Raw genomic sequence first — 18,652 nt, forward strand, 5'->3', positions numbered from 1 at the left:
GCTATTATGGTCCAAACACACAATTTATTTTATTTATTATTTATTTAACTAGGCAAGTCAGTTAAGTACAAATTCTTATTTTCAATGACAGCCTAGAAACAGTGGGTTTAGCTGCCTGTTCAGGGGCAGAATGACAGATTTGTACTTTGTCAGCTCGGGGGTTTAAACTTGCAACCTTCCGCTTACTAGTCCAACGCTCTAACCACTAGGCTACCCTGCCGCCCCATTAAGAGGGCACGACGACACCTTTTCCCCCTCAGGAGACTGAAAAGATTTGGGATGGGTCCCCAGAGCCTCAAAAAGTTCTACAACAGCACTATCGAGAGCATCCTGACCGGTTGCATCACCACCTGGTATGGCAAGTGCTCGGCATCTGACCATAAGGTCGTACGGCCCAGTACGTCACTGGGGCCACGCTTCCTATCATCCAGGACCTGTATACTAGGCGGTGTCAGACGAAGGCCCAAAAAATAGTCAAAGAATCCAGTCAGTCAAGTCATAGATTGTTCTCTCTGCTACCACACTGCAAATGATACCGGAGCGCCAAGTCTAGGACCAAAATGCTCCTTAACAGCTTCTACCCCCAAGCCATAAGACAGCTGAACAATTAATCAAATGGCCACCCGGACTATTTACATTGACACGCTACCCCTCCCTTTGTTTTTACGCTGCTGCTACTCTCTGTTTATTATCTATGCATAGTCACTTTACCCCTACCTACATGTACAAAATAACTTGACTAACCTGTACCCCCGCACATTGACTCGGTACTGGTGCCCCCTGTATATATCCTCGTTATTGTTATTTTTATTGTGTTAATTTTTATTTGACTATTTTTACTTTAGTTTATTTAGTAAATATTTTCTTAACTCTTTCTTGAACTGCATTGTTGGTTAAGGGATTCCATGTAAGCATTTCACGGTAAAGTCAACACCTGTTGTATTCAGAGCATGTGACAAATCAAATTGATTTGATTTGATATGTGCACCACCATGTCAGAACAGTAACCTAAGTATCAGGGGAAAAGGGACCAAATAATTAGGGTGAGGCTCATGGGCTACTAACCGCTTTCTACACAACATGCACTTAGTATTACTTTCTTAGCCACAGTATACATAACTCCCTGGCATATTACATATTTAATGCAGCAGCATACAATACATTTTTTGGACTGACCGTTGTGCTGTGCTCACTTGAACAGGAAGGTGGCGCGGCGGTCTTTATTGTGGTCAAATTTTGTCGTGAAACTTTGTCATCAAAGTCTGGCATTCTCTGGATTTATTGTGCTTTTAAGACAACTGGGAACTCGGAAATAAACATGGTCAAATCAGTGATCTTCAGGTCGGAGATCTAGAAAGAGGCCCAAGTTCCCGCCTTTGATTTCCAAGTTGGATGTTTGTTCAAAACTTATATCCCCAGTGAGTTCCCAGCTACAGTGCCTTGCGAAAGTATTCGGCCCCCTTGAACTTTACGACCTTTTGCCACATTTCAGGCTTCAAACATAAAGATATAAAACTGTATTTTTTTGTGAAGAATCAACAACAAGTGGGACACAATCATGAAGTGGAACGACATTTATTGGATATTTCAAACTTTTTTAACAAATCAAAAACTGAAAAATTGGGCGTGCAAAATTATTCAGCCCCTTTACTTTCAGTGCAGCAAACTCTCTCCAGAAGTTCAGTGAGGATCTCTGAATGATCCAATGTTGACCTAAATGACTAATGATGATAAATACAATCCACCTGTGTGTAATCAAGTCTCCGTATAAATGCACCTGCACTGTGATAGTCTCAGAGGTCCGTTAAAAGCGCAGAGAGCATCATGAAGAACAAGGAAGACACCAGGCAGGTCCGAGATACTGTTGTGAAGAAGTTTAAAGCCGGATTTGGATACAAAAATATTTCCCAAGCTTTAAACATCCCAAGGAGCACTGTGCAAGCAATAATATTGAAATGGAAGGAGTATCAGACCACTGCAAATCTACCAAGACCTGGCCGTCCCTCTAAACTTTCAGCTCATACAAGGAGAAGACTGATCAGAGATGCAGCCAAGAGGCCCATGATCACTCTGGATGAACTGCAGAGATCTACAGCTGAGGTGGGAGACTCTGTCCATAGGACAACAATCAGTCGTATATTGCACAAATCTGGCCTTTATGGAAGAGTGGCAAGAAGAAAGCCATTTCTTAAAGATATCCATAAAAAGTGTTGTTTAAAGTTTGCCACAAGCCACCTGGGAGACACACCAAACATGTGGAAGAAGGTGCTCTGGTCAGATGAAACCAAAATTGAACTTTTTGGCAACAATGCAAAACGTTATGTTTGGCGTAAAAGCAACACAGCTGAACACACCATCCCCACTGTCAAACATGGTGGTGGCAGCATCATGGTTTGGGCCTGCTTTTCTTCAGCCGGGACAGGGAAGATGGTTAAAATTGATGGGAAGATGGATGGAGCCAAATACAGGACCATTCTGGAAGAAAACCTGATGGAGTCTGCAAAAGACCTGAGACTGGGATGGAGATTTGTCTTCCAACAAGACAATGATCCAAAACATAAAGCAAAATCTACAATGGAATGGTTCAAAAATAAACATATCCAGGTGTTAGAATGGCCAAGTCAAAGTCCAGACCTGAATCCAATCGAGAATCTGTGGAAAGAACTGAAAACTGCTGTTCACAAATGCTCTCCATCCAACCTCACTGAGCTCGAGCTGTTTTGCAAGGAGGAATGGGAAAAAATGTCAGTCTCTCGATGTGCAAAACTGATAGAGACATACCCCAAGCGACTTACAGCTGTAATCGCAGCAAAAGGTGGCGCTACAAAGTATTAACTTAAGGGGGCTGAATAATTTTGCACGCCCAATTTTTCAGTTTTTGATTTGTTAAAAAAGTTTGAAATATCCAATAAATGTCGTTCCACTTCATGATTGTGTCCCACTTGTTGTTGATTCTTCACAAAAAAAATACAGTTTTATATCTTTATGTTTGAAGCCTGAAATGTGGCAAAAGGTCGCAAAGTTCAAGGGGGCCGAATACTTTCGCAAGGCACTGTATATTGAACTCACTGAAGTATGACATTTCCCAGTGCTGAGTTTCCAGTTGTATTGAACACGACCAATGTATTCAACCTTTTCTGGCCCATGGTTATGAATGTGAATGTTTATCCTTTTATGCTTGGAAAAAATACTCTTAAACCCAGACCTGGACCACACACCCTCTCCACCGAATAGCAGGTAGGGGAAGCAAAATAGTGATTGATTTGCAGCGCTCCCAAACCACTTTTTGAATTTGCGATTTCCAACTTGTGTAATGTTTATGTCCAATGTTTATGAACACCGAAACGTTTTATCTATTATTTCTCTTTATTTGACAAGGATTGAAAAGGATTTTCCAGTAGATTGTCGACGTGACTCATGATGATGACTGCTTGTCTAGCTTGCTAGCTAAGATTTTGAAGGTATGATGTTGACATGATCAGTCCAATCAAAGCTACTGTAGATATAACGTGATTTGACTTGATTTGATCTGTGGCCAATGACCTTGAGCCTTCTTGGATGGGCACTTCTAATGTAAATCTATGGCAGCACCCGAAGGGGTTCCAAAGTTCTAGCTCACCATGTAGAATTTACATTGACGTTGTGTCCCTGTGAGTAACAGAGCACTGAGCCAATCACGGTGCAACTATAGAAGATTGCCAACACCTACGCTCTGTATTTTCCGCGGGCTGCCCCTCCACCACAGAAAGCACTGAGCTAGGCTGAAACACTTGCATTTTGGAGCTGCCTTACTCAAGAAAGAGCAAAAGAGACCCGTTGTTTGCATACTGATGTGACACATATTAATCCAAAATAACATGCAAAACAGGCACACACAACAAAAAAAAATGGGTAAACAATGCATTCCGAAAGTTTTCAGACCCGCTGACTTTTTCTACATTTTGGCAGCTTTATTAAATAGTACCCGCAAAACATCAGTCTCAACGTCAACAGTGAAGAGGTGACTCCGGGATGCCGGCCTTCTAGGCAGAGTTCCTCTGTCCAGTGTCTGTGTTCTTTGGCCCATCTTAATCTTTTCTTTTTATTGGCCAGTCTGAGATATGGCTTTTTCTTTGCATCCCGTAGTCGCTTCTTTACTGTTGATGTTGAGACTGGTATTTTGCGGGTACTTGTAAGGGATTTCCTCCTCTTCGTCTGAGGAGGAGTAACGATCGGACCAGAGCGCAGCGTCGTAAGCGTTCATGATGATGTTTAATTAAAACTCAGAACACTAAACAATAAATGACAACGTGAATATACAAAACCGAAACAGTACCGTGTGGCCCAAACACTCACGAACCAAAAGTGAAACCCAGGCTACCTACGTAAGTATGATTCTTAATCAGGGACAACAATTGACAGCTGCCTCTGATTGAGAACCATACTAGTACGAACTCAAAAACCAACATAGAAAAACAAACATAGACTGCCCACTCCAACTCACGCCCTGACCATACTAAAACAAAGACAAAAACAAAGGAACTAAGGTCAGAACGTGACAGTACTATTTAATGAAGCTGCCAGTTGAGAACTTGTGAGGCGTTTGTTTCTCAAGCTAGACACTCTAATGTACTTGTCCTCTTGCTCAGTTGTGCACCGGGGCCTCCCACTCCTCTTTCTATTCTGGTTAGAGCCAGTTTGCATTGTTCTGTGAAGGAAGTAGTACATGAGATCTTCAGTTTCTTGGCAATTTCTTGCATGGAATAGCCTTAATTTCTCAAAACAAGAATAGACTGACGAGGTTGAGAAGAAAGATCTTTGATTCTGGCCATTTTGAACCTGTAATCGAACCCACAAATGCTGATGCATTTAAAGTTTAAAGAAGGCCAGTTTTATAGCTTCTTTTAATCAGCACAAAAGTTTTCAGCTGTGCTAACATAATTGAAAAATAGTTTTCTAAATATTAATTAGCCTTTTAAAATGATAAACCTGAATTAGTTAACACAACGTGCCATTGGAACACAGGAGTGATGGTTGCTGATAATGGGCCCATGTACGCCTATGTAGATATTCCATAAAGAATCAGCCGTTTCCAGCTCCAATAGTCATTTACAACATTAATAATGTCTACACTGTATTAATTATCAATTTGATGTTATTTTAATGGACAAAAACGGACATTTCTAAGTGACCCCAAACTTTTGAACTGTAGTGTATATATCATTTGTATCTTTTTTTTAAACTAATGTTATCATTTTTCATCCACTTTGACATTACAGAGTATTTTGTGCAGATGGTTGACAAAAAACACAATGAAATACATTTCAATCCAACTTCGTAACACAACAAAATGTGGAAAAGGTAAAGGGGTGTGAATACGTTCTGAAGGCAGCATAGATTAAGAAATTATACACTTTCTGGAGCACTAGTCATTGTCATGTCCCATCTCTTTGATCTGCCAAAAATGTTCCCTTTATTCTTTTATGATACAGCATCTTTTCTTTGCCACTCTAACCTCTAAAGTCCTGTTGGTCTCCTACCTTTTTGGGGGCACTTCCTTATCTATTCTGATGCACATGGCTTTTTATTCGGATAACTTGGAAATAAAGTGCTAGTATTGAACTCTTTTCCTACAGATACAGATATCCTACAAATATTAATCAAGAGCTTGATTGTCGCTGAGCCTACACACACTGTTGTGTGTTTGCATAAGAAGCCAATCAGATCCAACCATAACACCATCAGCCAACACTGAATCATCCACCTGTTCCAGAAGGGCCTGCGTCTCCATGACAACCTGTCCCGGTTGGGGGCCCTGGAGTCATCAGTGTGTGTGTGTACCCCGTGTTCTTCTTGGACATGCGCACTGGGGCCGTGCGCTGGAGATTCCTCCTGCAGATCAGTGGGCTAACTTGGGTATCCTGATACAGGGCTTATAGTAGCACATACAGTTACCTAGCCTGGGTACCAGTCTGTTTTGCTAACATTCCACTCCTTGCACTCTGTGTCATACGCCAAAGATGTTTAGCATGACAGGAACTGCAAGGAGTGGAAAGATGGCAAAACAGACTGGTACCCAGGCTAAACATTATCAGGTATTTTAGAAATGATATGGTTACATGGTAATTACACTGTAATAACCTATGAATTGATTGTTTGGAATTGTCCTTTGCCCATACTTTTCTTTTTCTGTAAGAAACTCAATATGTTATGAAAGGGACTAGCTGGTCTCTAGAAACGTTAATAGCAACAAGATGTACCAACAGAACTGGAAAATGAGTGGTCGGTACTCACAGATTGGTTTGAAATCATATTGATGTGTTCTTCTACCTGGCCCTGCAGTGTCTGGAAGACCTCCACCATAGCCTCCAGGCCATGGGCACCAGGCTGTATGTGCTCCAGGGGCCCTACCAGGGGACAGTGATGCATCCGGTGGCCCAGTGGAGCACCACCCAGCTCAGCATGGACACTGAGATAGAGCCCCACAACACCCAGCTGGACCAGCAGCACCGCATCATGGCCAGGGAGCAGGGACTCAAAATACATGCCACCGTGGCACACACACTCTATTATGTCAAGAGGTGGGTCACAGTGGTGAGTGTTTGAAAGCAAAGTACTTCAATGCCTGCTTTTCTTCTTGGCTGTGTATGTGTGCGTGTTTGTGTGTCATCTGTGTGTGTTTGTGTGTGTGTGTGTCTTTGTATCTCCAACTGTAAACCCTCCTTGCTTGTCTTCTGACCTCTCTCTCTCCCCCCTCTCCATACCTCCCCCTCTCTATCCCTCTCTCCCCTCTCACTCTCCCCTCTCTCTCCCCACTGTAGGATATTGAAGGCCAACGGAAGGGGAACCACCTCTGACATACAAGAAGTTTCTACACGTCCTGTCCAATCTGGGGGAGCCAGACAAACCTGCCAGGGAGATCACAGCTCAGGACTTCCAGTGAGTACAGTTTATTACTTCTGCTCAAATTGAGGCCTCTATTTTAGGCCGCCATTAAGGCGGTGCTGATGTCAAACTCGCGCTCTTTGGCAATTTCGACTTGTAAAAGCGAGCTATTTTTCAACCCTGGTGCCAGGGTTCGGAATTTACCTGTCTTATCAGCTCGCTTCCGCTGAGGTGAGAGGGGTGGAAATATTTGAGATGTGTCCTTAAAAATGTGAGCCAATCTTGGCAGTCTTGACAGTAACGCAATTGGTTATGGCTTCCATTTTGCCAGCAGAGGCACACAGTAGTCTAATCAGTAGCCTATAACCAATGTTTTATTAAAATATCACGAGCAGCAAAACAGTCAACAAACGACATGTAGGGTGACAAACCGCCCTTGTTGTCTCTGCCTGGCCAGTTCCCCGCTCTCCACTGGGATTCTCGGCCTCTAACCCTACTACGGGGGCTGAGTCAGTGGCTTACTGGTGCCCTTCCATGCAGTCCCTAGGAGGGGTGCGTCACTTGAGTGGGTTGAGTTACTGACGTGATCTTCCTGTCCGGGTTGGCGCCCCCCTCGGGTTCATGCCGTGGGGCAGATCTTCATGGGCTATACTTGGCCTTGTCTCAGGGTAGTAAGTTGGTGGTTGAAGATATCCCTATAGTGGTGTGGTGGCTGTGCTTTGACAAAGTGGGTTGGGTTATATCCTGCCTGGTTGGCCCTGTCCGGGGGTATAGTCGAGACGGGGCCAAAGTGTCTCCCGACCCCTCCTGTCTCAGCCTCCAGTAATTATGCTGGGATCAGGGGGCTAGGGTCAGTCTGTTATATCTGGAGTATTTGTCATGTCTTATTCGGTGTCCTGTGTGAATTTAAGTATGCTCCCTCTAATTCTCTATCTCTTTCTCTCTTTATCTCTCTTTCTCTCTCTCAGAGGACCATGCCTCAGGACTACCTGGCCTGATGACTCCTTGCTGTCCCCAGTCCACCTGGTCGTGCTGCTGCTCCAGTTTCAACTGTTCTGCCTGCGGCTATGGAACCCTGACCTGTTCACCGGACGTGATACCTTTGTCCCGGACCTGCTGTTTTCGACTCTCTCTCTCTAACGCACCTGCTGTCTCTGAATGATCGGCTATGAAAAGCCAACTGACATTTACTCCTGTGGTGCTGACCTGTTGCACCCTCTACAACCACTGTGATTATTATTATTATTTGACCCTGCTGGTCATTTCTGAACGTCTTGAACATCTTGGCCATGTACTGTAATAATTTCTTCCCTGCACAGCCAGAAGAGGACTGGTCACCCCTCATAGTCTGGTTATTCTCTACGTTCCTGTCTTTCTAAGGAGTTATTCCTACATCTGCATTGCTTGCTGTTTGGAGTTTTAGGCTGGTGTCACGTTCTGACCTTAGTTCCTTAGTTATGTCTTTGTTTTAGTATGGTCAGGGTGTGAGTTGGGTGTGTTGTCTATGTTTGTTTTTCTATAATTTGGTATTTCTGTGTTTGGCCTAGTATGGTTCTCAATCAGAGGCAGCTGTCAATCGTTGTCCCTGATTGAGAATCATACTTAGGTAGCATGGTTTCACTTTTGAGTTGTGGGTGTTTGTCTTCCGTGTCAGTGCTTGTTGCCACACGGGACTGTTTCGTTTATTCACGTTTATTGTTTTGTTCCAGTGTTCTGTTGTGTTTTGATTAAACATTATGGACACTTACCATGCTGCGCATTGGTCCTCCGATCCTTCTCGCTACTCCTCCTCAGAAGAGGAGGACGAGATCCATTACAGCTGGGTTTCTCTATAGCACTTCGTGACATATCGGGTGATGTTAAAAGGGCTTTATAAATACATATTCCAGTTTTTAATATTGGAGATTATTTTAGAAAAAACTATGTGTCCATGCAGCTTGAAAAGTTGGGCTTCATTCGGCCTTTAAGTGGAATAGTCATTGAATGAAAGGTGTCAGTGACTGTAGGAAGTCTGTTTAGGAGCATCAAGTTATTACAATAGACTGATTATTGTTTTTCCTTTATCATTTTGTTAAAAAATTTGCATCTTCCACTTTCACCTATTGGATCTGTCAAGTCGGGGGAATACCGATGGCTGTCCGTGGTGCTGAATCTGCTTGTAGCCTAGACTATTGTCCTGTTTCTTTGTTTACCTTTCACGTGACAAAGTCACTAACAGGCCTTATCTATGGCGATGGTAGGCTATTCTTATTATAATGTTTGGCAAATGTTCAATTGTTCATGGCTCGAACACGTGTGTTGACAAATGTTTCCATGTTAAATCCAATTTTTAAAAAAAATCTGATTGGCTACATGTTTGTCATAACTAGGCCTATTTGGCCGATATACCACAGCTAAGGGCTTTTCTTATGCACGATGCAACAGCGAGTGCTTCGGTACAGCCCTTAGCCATGGTTTATTGGCAATATACCACAAACCCCGAGGTGCCTTATTGCTATTCTAAACTGGTTACCGACATAATTAGATCTGTAAAAATGAATGTTTTGTCATACCCATGGTATACGATCTGATATTTCACGGCTTTCAGCCAATCAACATTTAGGGCCCGAACCACACAGTTTATAATATTTAATAAACTATATTCAATGATAGGACAAACATACATGCTTCCTGCCGAAGAGCCCTTAGGCCTACAGATGTCAGATCTTAATTTGACCTCTTTCATTGCAATAGGAAAATAATCCTGCAGCAGGAGGATTTTAATATCTGAAGAAATATTTAGAATCGCCGCCAGGTGGCAGGTGGAAGCGATGATTGTATTCATTACAGTACTGTAGCTACATTGTACCTTATGTAGGCTACATGCGTATCTCGTGTGAATTATTATTTAGATTATAATACATTGACATATTTGCAGGGGGTAGATGTATTTTTCGTGAGGGAAAATCTGTTTAATTTTTTTATCAATTGTTTTATTATGTGTTGAAGGCAAGCAATACGTTACATTACTTTGGTTGCCTTAGTGCCTGTGTGACCTTGCGGTTACAGCCACTGAACCCAGCACACATATGCCAGAGTCGGCATGGGTTCAGATCCGTCCTACTGGCCTTTGACTCATGAAAGAACGTCTATTTTTGATGCATTAATTCCGCGTGGTTACAGGGTAAAAACAGAAACCACTCGAAGGTTAACAGTTGAGGCATTCAGGACTTAAGGTCAGGGCTATGGTTTGGGTCATCAGTATTCATAGTATTCTTAGTCCTTGCTTGAGCATTGTGAACCGCCGTGACCCGGTGGTATAAACAGCGCGCCCCCTGGCTCTGAGTCTCGTGAGTGCTGGGCCATTTAGTGACCAGCCTAAAGCCACATTAGGCCCACAAGTTCATTGAGTTTATTTAAATTTTCCAAGAAGTGAAACGAATGGTCTAATAATTTGGACATCAAAGAAAAGTGTCACAGATCAACAAAATCATCTTTGGATGGGCTCAAGTGCATGAACATCTTGACAACTTTACAAATATAAATATTACTTTATAAATATTAACGCCACACAATACAGGCTTTCAATCCACACCAAAGCCCATAATTATATTGACAAATTATACATAGTCTAACTATAAAACGTGGGCGAGCATCCACACTGGAGGAAAGTTCATCGTACTACATTAGGCCTACATCTGTCAATCAACTGATAGCCCATATCAGCTCATCAACTCAGCCAGGGAAACACAAACAGTAGGCTAGTCTATTATCGTATTTCACACCTTTCGTTATGTAACAATGGATAGGCTAACGATGGCCTACAGAATGTAGCCTACTGGAATATAATCAAATAGCAAGGCGCCTATTGAAACCATCAATGGCACAAGATTATCTACATCTGATCGTTAAACTGTGCGTGCTAAATTCACTCGCACAGCTGATCTCAATTGCAGCCATTATTGTTCACCTCATTACCGCTTCCTAAAAGATGTCAGTGTTACCTTAACGTTAGTCCTGCTTGCAACCAAAGTCTTTCAAGATATGTTCATCCTCTGGTTAGTATTGTAATCGGAACAACTTAGTCCCTTTGGAACAGAATAAGGGTGATTTATCTATATGGCAAGCATTCTGTACAATACAAATAAAGTGTTTCCTGGTTTCCCACGTCAAATCTACTGTGGCAATTTATCCCACACTTTTTATGAATATAAGCTGTTGGCGTAGCTTACTGTTATTCATTTATTTGTTTCCTATTTAGACAAAAGTGTCTGGTATGGTCATTTCTTATCAAGACCGGGGGTTAAATCCATAGACTGTCCATATTTTAAATGTGTAAAGGAATCAAGTCAATCGGGGGGGACTGAGTTAATTGTGCCAGAAGGGTGTGGGCCGGAATCAAACCCACGCTGACTCTAACCACTAGACCAACCTAGGCCACAATTGAATTTTGATACACTTGACACTTGTATGTCGTAGACTAGACCAATATCTAACTTGTATTTTTAAAACGACGGTTGTTAATGTGTATGGCTGCATTTCAGATCCATTTTTGCACATTTTAGTGTAGCAGTAATAGGACCTAGACCTAGCGTTTGAGCGAGCGAGCGAGAGATACAATTATTTTGATAGCAAGTCCTGATCCCAATGACTCCATGGAGAGAAAGAGAATTGCTCTTTCAGGGACTCAAGACTTGAGGCTCATTTGAATTTCCTGAAGCAACAGAAAAATTATCCGCGACGAAGAGCAATCAAGTTATGATTAAGTTCTGACTTGATTCTATTGAGAAATATTGTTGTTAGTTTAAAAAACAGACATAATTTTTTTTAGGCCTTAGCAATAGTCTATTGAATTGAATCTTGTTTATTGAGTAAGTTTTGCATATCCATGTCCAGACTGCTATTTACAGAAGGCCTAGCCCCTATTTCAAGGTGAATACTCTAGCCTATGTTTAACAATGTATTTCCATATTGAAGCCATGCATTTAGAACAATGTGGACTGCAAACATGTTCAAAAATATTTAGCGAATATGGGTCAGGCTTGTTAACGAACTAGGCTATAACGGACTAACATTCGAATTGGAGTTGATGACAACGCAATACATAAAAGACAGTCAATACACAACTTGAAGCAACCACATATTTAGCCATGGAGCACGTTTTTAAGGATCGTTGTCCCACTAGCGGGACAACTTCCGGTGAAACTGGAGGGAGCGCAATTCAAATAAATAATCATAAATGTTATGGATTTTAAACATTTATGTACATATAAGTGTCTTACATTGGCTGGAAGTTTAAATTCTTGTTAATCTAACTGCGCTGTCCGATTTACAGTAGCTATTACAGTGAAAGCATGCCATGTGATTGTTTAAGGACGTTGCCCCACATCAAAATATTTTTCCACCGGCACAGGTTTTATACATTCACAAATAACGATTAAATATTCACTTACTTTTTGAAAATCTTCCTCTGATTTGTCATCCAAAGGGTCCCAGCTATAACATGTAGTGTTGTTTTGTTACATAAAATCCTTCTTTATATCCCAAAAAGTCAGTTTAGTTGGCGCTATCGATTTGAGTAATCTACTCATTCAACATGCAGAGAAAGGAATCAAAAAATCTACCCCTAAAGTCAGAATACGTTTCTATTTAATCCTCAGATACCCTAAAATGTAATCAAACTATATTATTTATTTTTCAGAAAGAAGTATGTTCAATAGGAAACCGATTTTAGCAGGTGCGTAATGTCTTCATGGCGCACGCAAACACGAATTTACAAGAATGTGTCCCACTACTAAAACTGATATTTTTTAATAGTTTTTTAATTTACAAGCCTGAAACCTTGGACATAGACTGCTGAAACCCTGTGGAAGCCATAGGAATTTCCTCCAGGGAGCAATGACCTTACTCTTGCATTTCTAAGAGGATGGTCTTTCAACAAAAAAAATAATTCCGGTTGGTTTTTCTTTGGATTTTCTCCTACCATATCTATTATGTTATATTCTCCTACATTATTTTAACATTTCTACAAACTGCAAAGTGTTTTCTTTCCAATGGTACCAATTATATGCATATCCTGGCGTCAGGGCCTGATCTACAGGCAGTTTACTTTGGGCACGTCATTCAGACAGGAAGTGGAGAAAAAAGGGGCCTATCCCTAAGAAGATTTATTAATGAAGGGGATAAGCCTCGGCATACCCACAACTTGTTTATTCATCAAAACCCAGCCCTTTCGTGCCACCACCAGCTACTGCACCCATAATTCCTGTTGTGAAAATGGCTCAAATATTTTTGACACCCCCCAAACCTATAACTCTACCGCCAGTGCTAAGATTTACCATTGTGTTGGGTTTGTTAAAGTAGAGCACTTAGTGTCAAAAATTACACGCTTATGGAGTGTATACCTAGATCAAGCCAGATATGTGGGCTCTACAGGTTGCCATACATCTCGGGTAGTCAACATGGAAGCACTTGAGATTTTCTGAGCAGGTACTAAGAAGTCACACAGTAAGTGCAGTTTTCAGTTGCCACCATAAAACCTTCCATGTTCCCCACTCAGCACCAACAGGAATGGGATAAAGAAGGATAGGGTACACAGACAGTTTAATGTTATTTTCTATGGGTCATATGCTGCAGGGATTCCTTCTGTTCTGATTGTGGTATGAGACCTTCTGGTCCCTTTGGGAGCTTCAGTCAGCAGCACACAGAGAGCCTAATTTCTCTCCACTGTCCTCTCCTGCGAACAGAATGCGTGCCAGTTAATTAGACACCCTCTACTATAATCAACCAATATTTTGATCCAAGCAGGACAATTTAATCAAAAAGACTATTTGCCATAATAGAGAATTAAAACCTCTCTTCCTGTGCTAATTGTATGCTAATTATGGCATTAATAGATAGTGTTGATTGGGCACAGCTTCTGTTGTTATTTCCGTGTGTGCGTCATTGAGTCACTGAGGGAACAGATGCCTCTCTCTGCTACCAGATTGCTTGTGTTGGGTGAACTCGCCCGCCAAGGAAGGAATGGGTGTGTCCATATGTTCTAAAGAGATAGTTGACTGAGAAATAACCTGAGATTGACCCTGCCGGTGCCTTTTGTGTGTGTGCTTCAGTGGGAGCACTCTGTTTGTTCTGTTGGTGCTCTAATCTACAATAAATGCCAGCTGTTCAAGCTTCAAAGCAGTGATCTCTGTGTTTTGTTTTATGTGTGCATGTGTGCTATACATTTGAGGCCCTGTGACCCAGTCAAACTCAGATTAACTATCTGAGCCAGTCAGGCCATCAAAAGCACAGCAAAACCCTACTCCCTGCTGTTTTGCTGCTGTTTGATGTGATCTGGGAGCAGTGTTCTGGGGAGACATACAGGCTTTTCTCCTGTGATGTGAACAGGTGCTACTGTTCTCTGTACAGTATGAAAGTGAATAGGGATAAGAGCCTTGAAGACTGACTCGAAGCCCAGTTTAGACCTACTGGCTGTTGTTAGTGGCTGGAAATGAAGCTTTGGAACACGGAGAGGGCTTGAACATGAATATGAAAGGGTTTGTCGTCCAGGGAGAGGGGGAATAAACTAGACATTCGTGATAGGCTGGAGGAAAACAAAAATAAATATTGTGACACTGCAGTCGTGTCCTCCAGGCTGTGCTAAAGACAGATGTTTGAAAAAAGGAAAAGGGAGCAGAATAGAAACAGATCCAATAACACTCACGGCTGCCCAACATTATTTCTATTTGTACTGGGGTAACATTGTATGGATGTTTCCCTTGTATTGTAGGAAGTGTCCTTCCCTATTGTATTGTGGTAACGTTATAATTATGTTTCCCTTGCAGGACGTGCCCTTCCCCGGCAGCTGAGGAGTACAGTGAAGGTTAGTACAGGGTTCCCTCTGTCTGTTGAGGATCTGGGCAGTGAAGGGCAGCCAGATGTGTTGTGGCCTGGAGGAGAGAGCCATGCCTTTATGAGGCTACAGAGCACAGGAGGTTGGTGGCACCTTAACTGGGGAGAACGGGCTCATGGTAATGGCTAGAGTGGATTTGTTGGAATGGTATCAAATACATCAAACACATGGTTAGATGCCATTCTATCCTCTCCGTTCCAGTCATTATTATGAGCTGTCCTCCCCTCAGCAGCCTCTACTGCTACAGAGACACATTGAGAGCCAGGTACTTTATTACAGCTACCAATTCATATTTAAAGGGACAGTGAAACAGTTTGGCAATTTTTCCATGCATGCTAGCTGTTCCTATAGACTTCCAGTCATTGTGCTAACGCTAGTTAGCAATGGCGCCAGAAACTACCTTCAACTTTCTTCAAACTACACACGGAGACATACAAATGGTATCAATGAGTTCATTTGACTCTGGGTAGTAAATATTGCACTATCCCTTTAATCGTGTGAATCCACTCTGAAGTAGATCGACCCCAGTGGCTGCATTATCAATAGATTCATTCGTTTTAGATGTTGATTTTGAAGACCTGAATTTATTTCAATTGCACTAATTCAGATAAATGAACATTCAGACAACATGTGTGATTGTCAATGACGCCCCTGTCCTTTTCCCCGTCTCCCTCCCTCAGGAACAGACAGGCTTAACCTGGATCAACGCCATCATGACTCAGCTGAGGCAGGAGGGCTGGATCCACCACTTGGCCTGTGGCCTGCTTTCTGACCAGAGGAGACCTGTGGATCAGCTGGGAGGAGGGCATGAAGGTAGGGAGGGAGGTATGAAGCTAGGGATGGAGGTGTGGGAGACATGTGGATCAGCTGGGAGGAGGACATCAAGGTATAGGTGGAGGGAGGGAAGGATGGGTAGGGAGGAGTGGGGAGACCTGTGGATCAACAGGGAGGAGGGCATCAAGGTACCAAAAATGAGGAAAAGTGGGGCAGCGTGGCTGCTGGCTCTAAAATCAGTCACTTTGCAAGGTGTCTACAGTTGTTGGTGTGCTCCTCCAACAGCTGACTGTGCTTCTCTCTGCATCTCCCTGTGCCCTCTGTGTGTCAGGTGTTTGAGGGGCACCTGTTGGATGCAGACTACAGTTTAAATGCAGGGAACTGGATGTGGCTGTCTGCCAGTGCCTTCTTCCACTAGTCCACACGTATCTTCTGCCCTGTACTCTTTGGGTGACGCACAGACGGAGAATACCTCAGGTAGGGCTCCTGAACACAAACACAAACACACACACTTTCTCAAACCCCAGATTGATATTTCAGCCTTGTGATTCATGTCTCTCTCTTTGTGTGTCTTCAGGAAGTATTTCCCCTCTAAGTCTATGAGCCCTAGATGGCCATAGAGGAAGTGTTGTTGCAGGCTTGCTGCATCATTGGTACGATGCTGTTTCTGTAAAAAAAAAAAAATACCATAACTACTGTTAAAGCTACTAGTCCCCTTTTCAGACTGCTGCTTGTACTGGGCATTTCCATCTTAAAGGACCCGTGAGCACCAAGGTGAAATTCATAGGAACATGTCAAATTGGGTTTCAAATTAAAGCAACGAGTCAAGATTTTTGAGAAATTAACGAATACATATATTTTTCAAACATTTTCTGTCTTAAAAATGTATTCGTACTGTGATGTCCAAACTTGTGAAATACAAACTTCTATGATTGGTTCAGATTTTGTCTGGTCTGGACCAACAAAACGTGCTCTTGTTTGGGGACGGAGCTCATTAAAATAAGGATATTGCATATTTCTACCTTTGTATACCTGTTTGTGATACATTACAATAATGATATTTTGGTATTTGGTATTTTATTAGGGTCCCCATTAGCTGTAGCAAAAGCAGCAGCTACTCTTCCTGGGGTCCACACAGAACATGAAACATAATACAGAATGACATAATACAGAACATCAATAGACAAGAAGAGTTCAAGGACAGAATTACATTTTTTTTAAATTAAAGGCGCACGTAGCCTACATATCAATGCATACACACAATATGAGACTGAAGGAAGTTCCATGCAGTAAGGGCTCTATATAATACTGTACACTTTCTTGAATTTGTTCTGGATTTGGGGACTGTGAAAATACCCCTGGTGGCATGTCTGGTGGGATAAGTGTGTGTGTCAGAGCTGTGTGTAGGTTGACTATGTAAACTATTTGGGATTTTCAACACATTAATGTTTCTTAAAAAGAAGAAGTGATGCAGTCAGTCTCTCCTCAACACTTAGCCAAGAGAGACAATTAAGAGTAAATTAAGAGCAAAAAGTACAGCGGTGTTCTGGGCCAGTTGCAGCTTAACTAGGTCTTTCCTTGCAGCACTGGACCACATGACTGGACAATAATCAAGATTAGACAAAACTAGAGTGGTGTCAAAAAAGCAGAGCATCTCTTTATTATGGCTAGACCTCTCCCCATCTTTACAACCATTGAATCAATGTGTTTTGACCATGACAGTTTACAATCTAAGGTAATGACAAGTAATTTAGTCTCCTCAACTTGTTCAACAGCCACACCATTCATTACCGGATTCAGCTGAGGTCTAGAACTTAAGGAATAATTTGTACCAAATACAATGCTCTTAGTTTCAGAGATGTTCAGGACCAGTTTATTACTGGCCACCCATTTGAAACCAGACTGCAACTATTTGTTAAGAGTTTCAGTGACTTCCTTAGCTGTGGTTGCTGTTGTGTATATGGTTGAATCATCAGCATACATGGACACACACGCTTTGTTTAATGCCAGTGGCAGCTCATTGGTAAAAATAGAAAAAAGTAGAGGGCCTAGTGAGCTGCCCTGCGGTACACCACACTTGACATGTTTGACATTAGAGAAGCTTCCATTAAAGAAAACCCTCAGAGTTATATTTGATTGTCACGCCTTGACCGTAGAGAGCCTTTCATTTCTCTATTTGGTTAGGTCAGGGTGTGACTAGGGTGGGCATTCTAGTTTTTCGTTTCTAGGTTGGCCTAGTATGGTTACCAATCAGAGGCAGCTGTCTATCGTTGTCTCTGATTGGGGATCATATTTAGGCAGCCTTTTTCCACCTGTTGTGTGTGGGATCTTGTTTTTGTATTGTAGCCTTTTTGCACTACAAAGCTGCACGTTAGTTTTGTTACTCTTTATTGTTTTGTTGCTGGTTCACATTAATAAACATGATGAATGCCTTCCACGCTGCACCTTGGTCGCTGCACCTTTCAACAACGATCGTTACATAGATAGATAGCTCTGAATCCAGGATATGTCAGAGGTTGAAAAGCCATAGCACATACGTTTTTTCAACAACAGGTTATGGTCAATAATATCAAACGCTGCACTGAAATCTAACAGTACACCTCCCACAATCTTCTTATTATCAATTTCTTTCAACCAATCATCAGTCATTTGTGTCAGTGCATGTTGAGTGCCCTTCTCTATAAGCATGCTGTAAGTCTGTTAATTTGTTTACGGAGAAATATCATTGTATTTGGTCAAACACAATTTTTTCCAACAGTTTGCTAAGAGCTGGCAGCAAATTTATAGGTCTGCTGTTAGAACCATTAAAGGCTGCTATACCAGTCTTGGGTAATGTAATTCCTTTGGCTTCCCTCCAGCCCTGAGGACAAAGACTTTCCTCTAGGCTCAGATTAAAAATATGACAGATAGGAGTGGATATACAGTCAGCTACCATCCTCAGTAGCTTTCCATCTAAGTTAAATTATTGATAGATTACACTTATTTTACCACCTCTTCCACACTAACTTTACAAAATACAAACTTGCACTGCTTTTCTTTCATTATTAGTTTTTTTATGCATGTTTACAATTGTTCACTGTTCGTTGTTGGCATTTCCTGCCTAAGTTTGCCCACTTTACCAGTAAAATAATAATTAAAACA

General features: G+C 42.0%; 1 pseudogene; it reads left to right on the top strand.

Moving 5' to 3' along the window:
* The first annotated feature begins 279 nt into the window (after window positions 1-279).
* Window positions 280-16,131, top strand: LOC139369432 (cryptochrome-2-like; annotated as a pseudogene).
* The last annotated feature ends 2,521 nt before the right edge of the window (window positions 16,132-18,652 follow it).

The sequence above is a fragment of the Oncorhynchus clarkii genome, chromosome 17 (genome assembly GCF_045791955.1).
Source record: "Oncorhynchus clarkii lewisi isolate Uvic-CL-2024 chromosome 17, UVic_Ocla_1.0, whole genome shotgun sequence".
Classification (NCBI taxonomy): Eukaryota; Metazoa; Chordata; class Actinopteri; order Salmoniformes; family Salmonidae; genus Oncorhynchus; species Oncorhynchus clarkii.